The sequence below is a fragment of the Schistocerca americana genome, chromosome 8 (genome assembly GCF_021461395.2).
Source record: "Schistocerca americana isolate TAMUIC-IGC-003095 chromosome 8, iqSchAmer2.1, whole genome shotgun sequence".
In the NCBI taxonomy this organism is placed as follows: Eukaryota; Metazoa; Arthropoda; class Insecta; order Orthoptera; family Acrididae; genus Schistocerca; species Schistocerca americana.
Genome location: NC_060126.1, coordinates 361,495,206 through 361,507,771, shown reverse-complemented (window position 1 = coordinate 361,507,771; position 12,566 = coordinate 361,495,206). Strand labels below are relative to the sequence as shown.

Sequence of the window (12,566 nt, the reverse complement as noted above, 5' to 3'; positions counted from 1 at the left end):
AATAGTGCTTTCAATATCACCGATAATCATACAATTTACGACGTCATTTCGGTAGTGCACCGAAACTACTGAACATTAGTTTTCGTAGAACGCAACTCTAGTTTTGTGAATTGTATTTGGAAATGAGACACTAAAAATAGTAGATGAGTTTTGCTATCGAGCAGTAAAATAACTGATGCAGGTCGAAGGAAAAGGATACAAAACTGGATTGGCAGTGGCACGATAAGAGTTTCTGAAGAAGAAGAACTTGTTAACACACAACATAAATTTACTTGTTAGGCATTGGTCTGGAGTGTAGTCTTGTATGGAAGTGAAACGTGATCGGTAAACAGTTCAGACAAGAAGAGAAAGCAAGCTTTTGAGATGTAGTGCTACAGGAAAGTGTTGGAAATTAGATGGGAAGATCGTGTAACTATTGAGGAGGTACTGAATAGAATTGGGGAGAAAAGATAATTGTGGCACAGCTTTATAAGAAGGGATCGGTTGATGCGACACATTCTGGGATATCAAGGGATTAGAAATGTAGTATTCAAGGAAAGTGGGGGAAGAAAGACTGTAGAGGGAGACCAAGAGTTGAATACAGTAAGCATGTTCAAGAAGACGTAGGTTACACTAGTGAATCGGAGATAAAGTGGTTTGCACAGGACACAGTAGTTTGGAGAGCTGCATCAAACTAATATGCGGACTGAAGACCACAACTACTACAACAGATCTACCCACACACAGCTGTTGCTGCTTACTCTGGACAGATTCTATGAGAATCTGTCAAAATTCTTGGTTTGCTGCTACTCAGAAATCTACATTTTGAAAATCAAATAAAGTGACGGAAAAATACAAAATCTTAGAAGTGGATGTGATATTCAAACACAGTCATAGCTAGCAACATCACACAAAACTGCATTTGATAAAGGTAAGCGGTAAGTAAACCCCAACGTTTTGGGCTCTTAGTGAATGTAAAAGACATTCCTTTGACATATCTTCAAAGATAACAGCCAATAAGTGTGTAAGAGATTACAAACATGAAGTAGAGGCTAAAAAAAGCCCTATGGAACATTTACGTCAGACACCTATTTCTATCCCATAAAAATGTTTTCACACGTAAGACCTCACAAAAAACCGTATCATGCATATCCATATTTGTGAACAATACAGATATATACACTCCTGGAAATGGAAAAAAGAACGCATTGACACCGGTGTGTCAGACCCACCATACTTGCTCCGGACACTGCGAGAGGGCTGTACAAGCAATGATCACACGCACGGCACAGCGGACACACCAGGAACCACGGTGTTGGCCGTCGAATGGCGCTAGCTGCGCAGCATTTGTGCACCGTCGCCGTCAGTGTCAGCCAGTTTGCCGTGGCATACGGAGCTCCATAGCAGTCTTTAACACTGGTAGCATGCCGCGACAGCTTGAACGTGAACCGTATGTGCAGTTGACGGACTTTGAGCGAGGGCGTATAGTGGGCATGCGGGAGGCCGGGTGGACGTACCGCCGAATTGCTCAACACGTGGGGCGTGCGGTCTCCACAGTACATCGATGTTGTCGCCAGTGGTCGACGGAAGGTGCACGTGCCCGTCGACCTGGGACCGGACCGCAGCGACGCACGGATGCACGCCAAGACCGTAGGATCCTACGCAGTGCCGTAGGGGACCGCACCGCCACTTCCCAGCAAATTAGGGACACTGTTGCTCCTGGGGTATCGGCGAGGACCATTCGCAACCGTCTCCATGAAGCTGGGCTACGGTCCCGCACACCGTTAGGCCGTCTTCCGCTCACGCCCCAACATCGTGCAGCCCGCCTCCAGTGGTGTCGCGACAGGCGTGAATGGAGGGACGAATGGAGACGTGTCGTCTTCAGCGATGAGAGTCGCTTCTGCCTTGGTGCCAATGATGGTCGTATGCGTGTTTGGCGCCGTGCAGGTGAGCGCCACAATCAGGACTGCATACGACCGAGGCACACAGGGCCAACACCCGGCATCATGGTGTGGGGAGCGATCTCCTACACTGGCCGTACACCACTGGTGATCGTCGAGGGGACACTGAATAGTGCACGGTACATCCAAACCGTCATCGAATCCATCGTTCTACCATTCCTAGACCGGCAAGGGAACTTGCTGTTCCAACAGGACAATGCACGTCCGCATGTATCCCGTGCCACCCAACGTGCTCTAGAAGGTGTAAATCAACTACCCTGGCCAGCAAGATCTCCGGATCTGTCCCCCATTGAGCATGTTTGGGGCTGGATGAAGCGTCGTCTCACGTGGTCTGCACGTCCAGCACGAACGCTGGTCCAACTGAGGCGCCAGGTGAAAATGGCATGGCAAGCCGTTCCACAGGACTACATCCAGCATCTCTACGATCGTCTCCATGGGAGAATAGCAGCCTGCATTGCTGTGAAAGGTGGATATACACTGTACTAGTGCCGACATTGTGCATGCTCTGTTGCCTGTGTCTATGTGCCTGTGGTTCTGTCAGTGTGATCATGTGATGTATCTGACCCCAGGAATGTGTCAATAAAGTTTCCCCTTCCTGGGACAATGAATTCACGGTGTTCTTATTTCAATTTCCAGGAGTGTACATACATTAATCTACCAATAAAACTGTGGAACAAAAAATTATGAACCAAACCAAGGTAATTACAATAGAAAATCATGCTACATAATAAAAAACACAAAAACAGAATGTCAAGAAAACACCAGTAGGTCATACAACAACATTATAGTACCCTGTAGTCAAACCACTATGTAATAGTGGAACTCATATCCAGAAACAGAACGTCACAAATAATAGTGCGAGCTAGTTCAACAGGTTAAAATGGCTCGAAATAATGTTGAACAGCAAAACACAATATAAAAACGATCAGAAGAGTGTTGCAAGTACTTACTGTAGAAGGGGATCAACATTTTCGAACCTACTCTAAGTACTAACTGAGATAAAATGCGAACTATTTACGACCTTCTTAGATAGAACATATTTAATCGTTTCTACCATGAAAGTCAATTAAAAATAAAAAAATTAAAAAACACAATTACTATCAGTATGTTATGAGGACTTACTAATTCAACTATCAAAATCGTAACAACGTTATAACTCAAAGCTTATTCAAAATGGCCTTATTTGATTAATTAACAGATTCTTAATAATTCTCACTTACCTATTTCTCTTCGTTTTGAGAGACCTGTTCTTCAGAAGAATATTCTTGCGGCTTGTCACAGTACTAACTTGAGCAATACAGTGTATAAATCGCCTGGTATTACGGCATCTATTAGCTTGGCGTAATACGTTTTGCTTCCACAAACAACTAAAGAAAGTATAATGATTACTTCAAAATTTTCAAGAGAAGCTTGTGATGCGCAACAGTAAATCCACTTTCTTAGGACTGAAACTTTAGTGTTTGGCTGCACACTTCCCATATGACGAAAACACTTACCATAGAAAACACGTAAATGTATAATTAACTGAAGTGTTCTGACGAAACATTTGTATAATATTATAAGCGCTAACTTGCCAGAAATTACTTTTTAGTTCTGTTGTATTTCTATGTTCTGAAGTTTACTACCTATAACTAAGTTCATTTTCTCTTGAGCGTTTAACACAGCTAACGACTTACATTTATGAGCCAAAACATTATGACCAACTGCTCAAAAGCTTGTTTTTCCGTGTTCTGTTCAAATGGTTCAAATGGCTCTGAGCATTATGGGACTTAACATCTGAGGTCATCAGTCCCCTAGAACTTAGAACTACTTAAACCTAACTAACCCAATGACATCACACACATCCATGCCCGAGGCAGGATTCGAACCTGCGACCGTAGCGGTCGCGCAGTTGCAGACTGAAGCGCCTAGAACCGCTCGGCCATACCGGCCGGCTCCGTCTTTGGAACGAAATACATTACTGATTCTGCATATCAGGGATCCGACATTTTTTTGCTAGGTTTGTGGAGGTATACGGCATTGGACGTCTCCGCACAGGTCATGTAATTCACGTAAATAACGGGTGGCTGATTTTCGCACTTGATGATGTCGCAAGATAGCGACCCAGATAGGTTCCATAGCATTACATCAGGCGAATTTGGTCGCCGTGACATCTACGCGTGTTCACTATAATGCTCCTCAAACCACTGGCTCCGAGACGGACCATTACACTGCTGAAAGATGACATCGTTGTCGGAGAAGTCATCAAGCATGAAGAGATGCAGGTGGTTGTCAGCTGTCAGTGTGTCTTCGATTACTAGCACAGGTCCCATGCAAGCGCAGGTGACTGTCTCCACGGCATAATACTGCTCTCACCAGCCTGCGTCTGTCGCGCTGGACGTTTCGAGCCTCCGTTCACCTCGATGACGACGTGTGTGGAGACGACCATCAACCCAGTGTAGCAAACATGCGATTTAGCCGGAGAACCGACATTTTCCTTTGACCGATGGTCGAATCCCGATGGTCCTGTGCCCACTGCAGTCGTAATTGACGATGTCGTTGGGTCAACATGTGAACGGGTAGGGGTGGTCTGCTGCGGAACTCTCTGTTCAACGACGTATGATGAACGGTGCGCCAGCACTGTGCTCTCTCGGCAGAGATGCCACAGATCACCATTTATCTTACATTAACAGAGCGGACAAGCCTCCGAATCCCACGTTCTGTGAAGAGTCGTGGACGTCCGACCATTTAGTGCCCAATAGTAGTTTCGATAGCATTCTACCTCTTTCCGCAGCACGTGAACATTAGACCAGCTTTGACATTTTCAAGGTACTCGTTCACAGGTTTCGCGTATTAGCAATCAGCCCTTTGCCAAGGTGGCTTATCTCAATGCATTTCCCCTTGCAGCACTTGTCTTCGCTGGGTGATCCCCCGTCCATATCTGCTCCGCTTACAGTCTTTTGTTAACGCGTCACGTGCCCGAAACGCCACCAGGCGGCATCCAGAGTCGCGTTGGGCAGTGGTCATAATGTTTTGGATCATCAGTGTAGTATAGCGAAGCTATTTCTACCAAAAAACATCTGCTGCAAAACCTTATCATTTTTTACGAAATTTCCTGTACTACTCGTTTTTAACTTGTGGACTATTTTCTGTTGTAGGTGAATACTCTCTTCAACGCGCCTTGATCATGGTTTACCAGCTGTGAAGAACCAAGTATGTTACCGGGCACTGTTTCTGCGTAGCTTCCGTGCTGGAGGACAGTGAAGGAAGAGTGTTAATCGTAGACAGCAAACAATCTACTGCAACTTCTCAATTCTCGTCTCATTTGAAATTATTGTTTGCCTTCTATACTGACAAACCTGTTTACAAAGCCTCCGGCTTGGGTAAAATAAATGCTGATGCACTAGTCGTGTTTGTTACGTTCGCTTTCCAGTTTCTCTTCCTCTACACCTCCTTTCCCGCTTTTTCCTTGCATCATTTAGCAGCTCCGCACGAGTATGAAACAGTTCTCCGATGTTAGAGGTAGGTAAGAACAAATTTGTGTCGAAATGAATAAGTTTATTTTGTCAGCGGTACTTCTCCGGCAAGGGGAAAGAAGAAGCATGGAGTCGAGAAAGAACACTGGAGCTGAGAAACGCAAAAAAGATTACATGAAAATTTCAGATTGCTAGTGAGATGGGAGATATGTGAAATAATCTATGGCTACTTCATCCTACTGGTACTTTAGCAGCTGATCATCTATTCACGTTCAGTGGTTACTTCTTGACCTATCAGTCCGTTTATTATGACCAGCCATGTTAAACATGAAGGGCTTATTTCAATACTGGTGCAAGTCCATTTTTGTTCATTCTGAGATACAGAGTCCTAAAGTTAAATGAGCGCTGAAAAATCTGCAGTTGAGATACCAGAAATATTCAAGCACATGGCTTCTTGCTAGAGATGAACCGTTCTTTCTGTTTGTTTCGACCATTAATTTCAGAAGCATTATAGATTGAAAATTGGAGGTAATGGACTTGTACCACTATTGAAATAAGCCCGTTATATGTTCGTATAGCTTCGTAACTACGACGTTAAGGTGTATCTAAGCGGATTTTCTATTGAAAGTTTGGGCAACTGCCTCTGTTACTGTATCGAAGCCCCCCACTTAGTGAAAACTAAACCTGAAAGGAACAAATTCAATATTTTTTCAGTGTCAAGGTCTAGTCAAGTTGCATTCATTAGTGACTTGCCACTTATCCACCACTGAAGACTGGCTGTATGTATTGTATGTTGTAAGAGCTCTTTTAATACTGACGACGTAGAAGTTACTGCCTTTATAGCATGCAGTGGTCGCCTTGAAGTGTCGTTCTTGCTGATACGTGTTCTATTGACCCTTTTCAGGTTGCAACAGGGAGGTGACCACGGAGGCTGTGGTTAGCCACTAGAGTAAGGTAGCTGAAATTGTGAAGATGGTCGTTTTTTACTAAAGGGGCTCAAAGTCTTCTTATCTTCAGAAATAATTTAAGAGGGTTTCTTAAATACATTCAATTCAGGCATCTTGCCGACAGCTCATTCGAATGGCTTTGAACTCCGGCACCATCCTTACAAATTGCACATATAAGGGATGGTTGTCAATCATTCTTGTTACCGATCGAGGTGGCGCAGTTGTTAGCACACTGGACTCGCATTCGGAAAAGACGACGGTTCAATCCCGCGTCTGGCCATCCTGATTTAGGTTTTCCGTAATTACCCTAAGTAAACATATAACACGTCAGTCTCAGTTGCAAATAGAAATCAATCTGTACCTAGGTATCAGCCAAAATAATTTGGCCTTCTTCTGAAGCTATTGACACTAAACTACTGCATGCCGAAGTTTGGCCACGTCAAGTATAAAACTATAGCACCGAGTACTCAGTCACAAATCCACATTACTTAGCTGAAGAGAAACAGAAGGCCCCGCTGCGCGGACAGGTCTAAATAATTCAAAGATCTATTAGGAGATTCATTTTCCAGTGTAAAGCTTATTATCTCGTGGAGTTTATTAAAAGTAGTGAAAATATGATTTATATCATCTTGAAAACCATTAATTATGAAGAGTACGTCGTCTACATATCTTGCATAAAAGATAATTTTGCTCGCTAAATCTGCATTAATTTTAAAGAAAAGGCGTTCCATAGAATTTACAAAGACTTCAGATAATATACCTGCCAGAGGGCTTCCCATTGCTGGACCAGATGGTTGAGAATGCATTCTTCTATTATTAAAGTTACACTTCAGGATAATACGCAAGAGAGTCATTAATTCATCTGTTTCAGTGTTGGATAATTTTTTGTGGAAACGCAAGTTAGCTTCTAAAATATCTAAAGTTTGGTTTACTAGCGCTTTAGTGTACAGACTTGTGATGTCAAAGGAAATGAGTTTAGAAACATCAGAGCAGATTAAAGTTTTGAATCTGGTAGTTAGTAGTTTCTGCCATGAAGAAATGCCAAAGCACTACGTCTTTATAATGGGACTATAGGAAACAGGTATGAATAATGTAAATCGATAGTAACAACTTATGCTACTTCGATCTGGTAGTATTCTGCTATAAAAGAAAATGCAATGGAACAATATCAGAAGATGCAGATCGTGCTCAGCTATTATTCAAGAGAATACTGATGCAATGGGGTGTCAAACGGAGACGAGAAAGATGAAAAGCGCTAAGTAAACTGCTCATTATCTCAAAAGTAAACGCCATAACTGTTATTAAGATAAATGTATTAACGTCTATGGCGACTACTGTTGAAATAATAGCTTACTTACGTTTTTATCTGTCTTGTTTTCATTTGACTGCCCTCATAGATAAATCATGGAAAAGTTGTTTTGCTTACTGTCACAACAAAATGCTACCTATGACAAATGTGGGCAACATGGCGTAAGGATGAGGTAAGTAATGACAGAGGTGCGTATGACAAAATGTCGAACACATGACGCCCCACAATATGTGCTACATACTATCCAACACTACAACGGTTTCTTTAGTGTTATTCAGCATAAAATATTTTTGTTGAACGGTATTGATTTTCTACCAAAGTTTATTAGTCCTGCAGTTTCGGCTATATTCATTGAATGAAGTTTTATGCAACCCCTTCCACCACCTGCTCCTCAGATGTTCGTATCCGTTGCTAGAGATGAGCTTTGCTAGCTTCTGTACCTACATACCGATTGCTACCAGCTACGGTCGCATGTTCGAATCCTGCCTCGGCATGGATGTGTGTGAAATCCTTAGGTTAGTTAGGTTTAAGTAGTTCTAAGTTCTAGGGAACTGATGACCTCAGATGTTAAGTCCCATAGTGCTCAGAGTCATTTGAACCATTTGATTGCTACCAACACAGTTTGCCCGTCGCACTGTTTCTAAGATGGTTACAAAGAACTGTGTGAGTTCTGGTTTAGCAAGCGAATGAGATCCAAACCGGCCACGTGACGAACACTGAGTGGGGTTTTTGAACTGATGCAGTGGTTTTGGTTCAAATGGTTCAGATGGCTCTGAACACTATGGGACGTAACTTTAGAGGTCATCAGTCCCCTAGAACTTAGAACTACTTAAACCTATCTAATCTAAGGACATTACACACATCCATGCCCGAGGCAGGATTCGAAACTGCGACCGTAGCGGTCGCGCGGTTCCAGACTGTACTGCCTATAACCGCTAGACCAGCAGTGGTTTTGACGAGTTTAGGGTGAGGTCTTGTTTTGGAAGTCTGATAGCGGGGTCCGGTGTTTGAGGTACGATGTTGTGGTAAGGGGCAGTCTGGCTGTGAGCAGCTGGAGCACATTCGTAATAAGAGTTTATTTATCATTCGCGGAGTTCCTGTGGTTCCTTGCAGTTATTTTCTTGGTTCACAACGCGAAGCTAAAAATAAAAAAAGTCATTCTAACTTTTACGACTTTAATGAGTGTCTTCCATGTGTAGATATGGTCTTGGTGCCTTTGTGAAGAGAGTAGGCTTCGTTGCGTGGTACATAATCTGTTTGCTAATAATTCATCCGAATGGTAAAACATTTACATCCCACAAAATCCTTAGAAATGAGCTTTATTCTGTGCTTTCGGCTGCATATATGAGGGCCGTTTCAGAAGTTCTGCAAACTGTAAGATATTATTAAAGAAAATAATTTATTTTCCAAAGTACCTGACAGGGCTACAATATAATTCCCATTCTTGCTTATGACAACATCCCAAGTTTTGGTAGCTCCAGTATTCCGGATAGGGAACCTTCGTTGTTGACCTGTCTGATTACTCGTGTCATCTCACTGAAGGCTTCATTAGTTGCATTAAAACAATATCCACGGAATCGTTCCTTAAATTTTGGAATCCAATCAGAATCAGGTGGGCTCTTATCAGGACTGTATGGTGTTTGTGAGGAAGTATTTCCCATCCATGTTTGTCGAGGGATAGAGCCATATGCGGTCTTGCATTATCTTGCAAAACGAGGACACTCGCTGCAAACATATCAGGACCTCTTTGATGAATTTTCGAGCACAAGACATTTTGCAGAAACAGTTTGTAGTATTCGCCTGTTAAAGACGTCCCTTCGTGCACTCTATTTGTAGATTGACTCCATTCATGCTATACGCAAAGATCATCATCAGTTGCATCTTTGATTGTTGGCTGTGGAATTTTTTCGGGCTTTGAGACTGATAACTTTTCCGTTGCGACGACTGAGACCTCAGTTGTGGCTCAGAATCTCTTATCCAAACCTCATCCAGTGCAACAATAATAGTTTTCAAAAGCTGTTCTCCTTCTGTTCGATAATGTTGAACCAATTTTTCTGCGATTATTTTGTGTCTTGCTTTCTGCTCTTCACTCAAATCATTCGGAACCAGTTTTGCAGCAAGTTTTCTCATCTTTAACTTTCCAGTCGTGATTCTGTAAACTGAAGTGACGTTATAGCCTCATGTGCCATTTCTTCACATGTTTTCCGTCGAGCCTCTGTCAGAATGTGATTAACTAAAACATGAGAGGTGTAGTCTGTTGAAGTTGACGGCCCTCCACTTCTAGGGTTGACTTCAGTGCTTACCCGACCTTCACAGAAACGAACGGACCACCGTGATACTGTGCTACGATCCAGTACACTATTTGCGTACACCTCCGTCAAAGCCCTGTAAATTTTCGTTCGGTTCTCTCCACGTGGTGATTCGATTTTGAAGTAAAAAAAGCTGTTCTCTACGTGAAATCCGACCTGACTCGGTTTCGGGTTCCATTTTAAAATTGAATTACTCACAACACAGCCACGCGAACCAGCAAACATGTACAACGGCCATCACGTCTCGCTCACAACTAACGTGAACATCATCATGATCACGCCACCGTAACCGTCGCTCATGCGCAGTGTGCAGGACCTTTGATACGACTTTCGTGTATTTTCCTCGACGTCATTCTCTTACATGTTCAAACTCTGGGTACCACGTATTCCCGAGCACTAATGAAGGATGTTCTATCGTGGCTTAACTGTTTCCTGGAGGTAGCTACATGGCTTTATATTCAAATACTTTTTGAATCAATTAATTTCCTTGTCTCCACTTATCATATTCAGCCCATTTGCTCTTAGCAGTTAGCACAATACCACTCTCTGGAGGATACACTATTTGCCATCAGCAAGGATAGTAACATTCTAGAATTCTTTCTACGATCAACTTATAAACTAGAACCAATTACGTTGAACAATATGCTTCATTTTTCTATGGATTATTTTTCAGCATAAAAGGTAGGTGACTCAGTTTGATGAAGCTGGAAGAGTCGCAATTCTTCGTTTTATAAAGTGTCATGATTTGATGAATTTGTGAGTTGTAATAACTAAGGGTCAACATGCGTATTTCTGGCAGCAGAGATCTTTCTCACGCAAGATCAGATGTCCGTTACGATTAATCCGATTGTTGCAAACCAGTTTTCTTTTGTAATGATCATTACAAATCGTTGTACAAAGTAAGCCTTTCTGTCTGGATAATATTCTACAAATTTTTCAGTTGGACACCGTTACTAATTCAGTTCATGAGTCTGAACATTGTACCGTAAAGTGGGGTGAATAGAAACAATGGGGTGAAGAGGAACGAAACTTCCAAAAAATTTATGTGCTATCGTGTTGGAAGAAAAATGGAAAAATAATTCAAAGGTTTGTTTGCGGAGGTTGTCGGTGAACCAACGTAACAGGAAAATTTTGAATTGCAAACGTGACGACACTGGCAGTTGACGTTTTGTTCACTTTATAACAAATATCGAATGTGTTGCTGAATTTCCCTATTTCGAGCGTTATTTGTAAGTATCAATCAAAAACTGTCTTGTTTTAACTTAAGTAAGTGGTAAGAAATTTGCAATCCTGTTTCGGCAAACAAAAGTTCCATTTTTAAAGCATAATTTAATCTTACTTGTGTTACGGCTAACTGAAAAAGAATGGTTGTGTTTTCGGAAATTCTGGGGCGAATAGAAAAAGTAAACGTCATTGTTTCTGCAGAAGAAGACAAGATACCGAATTTGACGCAGATGGAACACCTACCACTCTCAACCCAGCAGGTTATGCTGTGTTTAACGTTTATGGAAAATGTAAGATGTCATTTAGACTGTATGCAAGTGAAATTTTTTATTTAAAAGGTAATGGTTGTGTTGGTATTATTTGGGAAAAAAATGAAAACTGATTAAACACGCCTATTTTAACAGATGAAGAGTCATTTCTCAGCCAAGGAGATATTGTTCGATTGTTCTCAGTTGCTACTGGGGGTACCTATAGCTTGCAGATTTAGACACGTGATCATTTTTATAGACAATTTCAGTTACATAGTGTATTAACGAACAAACCATGTTCAGCAATTAGATGTTACGGCAAAGTAATTAGACATATAACACTGTTCATTTGGACAACAGATATAAAAACCAGAACTCATGCAGCAATCTTAATTTTGTACTAAGAAAAGCTTTTTTTAATTAAATAAATTTTGTTTCTTATTCTCCTAGAACCAAAACAGATTTTGGCTTGTTCCAATAAATACAAACAATAAAACGATTGTGGTTTTTGTTGTGGTCTTCAGTCCAGAGACTGGTTTGATGCAGCTCTTCATGCTACTCTATCCTGTGCAAGCTTCTTCATCTCTCAGTACCTACTGCAGCTTACATCCTTCGGAATCTCCTTAGTGTGTTCATCTCTTGGTCTCCCTCTACTATTTCACCCTCCACGCTGCCCTCCAATACTAAATTGGTGATCCCTTGATGCCTCAGAACATGTCCTTCCAAACGAACCCTTCTTCTTGTCAAGTTGTGCAACAAACTCCTCTTCTCCCCAATTCTATTCAATACCTCCTCATTAGTTATGTGATCTATCCATCTCATCTTCAGCATTCTTTTGTAGCACCATAATAAAACGATTATCACTGTTGTTTCTATTCACAGCTCTCTGTGTGTTGAACAAAAGCATAAAGTTTTGTATTTTTTTGTATTATAAAATCATGGACGAGTTCCAAAAACAGTTATAAGTTTGAAGTTAGGCATAAGCTGAAAACTGTTGAATCCTGCCTTGACGTCAAATATGTGGGATCTAGGAAGCCCGCCTTCTCGGATCGCTAGAAAACATTCAAACAAATCGTTTTAATGAGTTTTATTACGAAATTAAAAACGACAGTACTTAGCTTTGACAATAACACA

The 12,566-nt window shown here is 41.7% G+C and overlaps 1 long non-coding RNA gene across 1 annotated transcript in view; it reads left to right on the top strand.

Moving 5' to 3' along the window:
- Positions 1-5,325, top strand: part of LOC124545385 — a 393,572-nt gene extending 388,247 nt beyond the window's left edge. Inside the window, exon 4 of the long non-coding RNA XR_006967614.1 lies at positions 5,078-5,325. This is a non-coding gene — a long non-coding RNA (uncharacterized LOC124545385). The remainder of the gene's footprint in view (positions 1-5,077) is intronic.
- The last annotated feature ends 7,241 nt before the right edge of the window (positions 5,326-12,566 follow it).